Source organism: Accipiter gentilis, chromosome 11 (genome assembly GCF_929443795.1).
Source record: "Accipiter gentilis chromosome 11, bAccGen1.1, whole genome shotgun sequence".
NCBI classification, from domain to species: domain Eukaryota; kingdom Metazoa; phylum Chordata; class Aves; order Accipitriformes; family Accipitridae; genus Astur; species Astur gentilis.
The window spans coordinates 12,291,373-12,293,911 of record NC_064890.1 but is presented as its reverse complement, the minus strand read 5'-3'; positions in this window follow the sequence as shown (position 1 = coordinate 12,293,911).

The following is a 2,539-nucleotide window of genomic DNA, read 5'->3' as shown; positions in this document are numbered from 1 at the left end:
GCTGGCCGCAGGCCTGCGGCGGGGCCAGGCCTCAGCGCCCGGCACCCGCCAGTGCCGGTCCGGCACCGCTGACCGCCGGCGGGAGCCTGCACTCAGAAGCTCAGTGGCTCCGCTAGGTAAATTCGGAGATACTTCATGAACTTAAAAGGATTAGCCAGCCTTGAGAGGAGAGCGATCCGGCTCGCCGTAATCCAGCCCAAGCGGGATGCCGGCGTCGTGGATCGCACCCCGCGCGTAAGAGCCGTCGCCCTCGGACATGCCACGTTCCCTTAAAAAACCAAACCCGAATTAAAGGCGAACGCATCGTCAGCAGGACGGCGGGCTCCTCTCCTCTCCTCTCCTCTCCTCTCCTCTCCTCTCCTCTCCTCTCTCCTCTCCTCTCCTCTCCTCTCCTCTCCTCTCCTCTCCTCTCCTCCCCTCTCCTCTCCTCTCCTCTCCTCCCCTCTCCTCTCCTCTCCTCCCCTCTCCTCTGGCCGCGCCGCCCCTGCCTCGCCTCCCTCCGCCGCCCGAGCCCCGTGCCCGCCCGCCGGAGTAGAGCAGGGCGGCTGACCGGGCCGCACTCCCCGGCCCGGCCGCGGGCCCTTGGGCGCGGGCGGCCTCCGGGCGCAGCGGTGCCACGGCGGCCCCTGGCGGCCGCGCCTGGAGCCGCTCAGGGCCGCGGCCGGGCGGGAGGGCTGAGGGGAGGCCCGGCGGCCGGTGGCGGCTGGGCTGCGGGAGCTGTCCTCGCCCCCTGCCCTGTCCTCCTCACGGCTTGGCCCTCCAGCCCCCGCGGATCCCGGTTCTCTTGGGGGATCGCGAAGCCCAGAGCTCGCTCCCCTCTCCTCGGGCCTGCCCTAGGCCGGCCTCACTTCTTAAGGCGTGGGTCGGAAGCCCGGTCCGTACGGGCGTACCTGTATTAACGTCGAGGCTGCGGGGTAAAGGCCGTCCGGTTTCCGAGGCGTTCGCTTGAAAAATTCGTCTGAGAGATGTGTTTGTTCGTGGATTTGTTCCTTAAAGACCTCGGCTTTTATTACGCCCTCAGGGCATCCCGAAATTAATGTTGATATCACCATGGTTCAAATTATTCGTTTTAAACTAGATTTATTGCTGGAAACGAATCCAGAAGCCTTACCGCTGGAAATCCATTATTTTCAGTACAAACAAGGAATTAATCAAGTGAAGCATTACAGATCAGGCAGCAATAGAAATCCAGGCAGCGCAAGATGTGTTTTAGCTCTCCGCTTCCTACTCCTGCTGGGAGACCCGCGCGCACCGATGGCCTTGCTGATGGGGACAGCTTGCAGGACTCTGCTGTTCACTGACCAAGTTGCCTTTTCTAGTGTTTTCAGTAATTAGATTAACCAGAACACAGTGAGTGTATGGTGAAAATTATATTGAAATGTATTTTACAAAAAAGGAAAGAAAACAAAATAATTATCAGTGATCAGATTTCAAAAGTGAGTGTCGTTTCCAGACCAGATTTCAAAACTCAGTTGAATATATTTAGAACTCCCATTCTGTTTAACATAGTTAAATGTTTTCTGTAGTTATAGTCACAGTAAATCAGGAGCTAAAGGGGAGCAGTTCTTCCTTAGCAAGTTCGTTGCATAGAGAATGTATCTCTGCACCAAAGTCCAAGGACACGTTTTTGCCACGAGGACTGGCGGGTTTATATCTACTCTGCACTGATGGAAATGGTTACTGCAGTCACAAGGCACCGGAGAAGCTGTCCAGCAGCAGGACTAGTAATTTTTATTATTATTAAAAAAAAAACCAACTCTCATCTTTAATTATTAAAAAAAAAAAGTCAACTTGCCTGTATGGCCTATGCAGGAGCTGATCGTTACTGTAATATTACTTTCTCCCTTAGGGATTCAAAAAACTTCCCTCCATCTTGCTGTGTTTTACTTTTTCCAAACTGGATAGCAGCATTTGTCAATTTTACACATGTGTAGTTTTTATGTACATGTTCCTCAGCTCCTCTAACAAAAGAGTATAATTAAACATTCAGATTTGCACTGCTCTTTGTCATACACCAGTTAAGTCTGCCTTTGTTGAATTAATGGTATGTCATTTTTAGTTGTGTATGTAACATGAAAACGAGAGAGTACTGAATGGAAATTATCTATTGATACGGTTTAATGCTATAGCTTTCTTAAGGCTTCAAATATGAATAAAAGCCAGTTATCTGCTATATATTATCTTTTTTCTCCCATCACTAGAAAACACAGGATACTGAAGTATCCCCAGTTTCCCGAGAAGTGCTGATTACCTTCAAATCGTATTGATTAAAATAGTAATTTCTCTTTGATTCCAGTAGGATTTATCAGAGGCTGGCATTTCTGTGGAGCAGGAACATTTTTTTCAATCTTCTTGTGACATACAGAAAGTCAGCGTTGGTCCGCAATGCTCAGGCTATACCCAAGGCTTCAAGTGACAGCTAATGAAAGCCTAATTGATATTGTTTCTTCCCTAGAGTTTTTTATTTCAGTCAGTACACAGGATGAAGAGAGGAAAGTGGACTGAGGTGAAGTCAGGCTTTGAGCAAGGGAATGAAGAG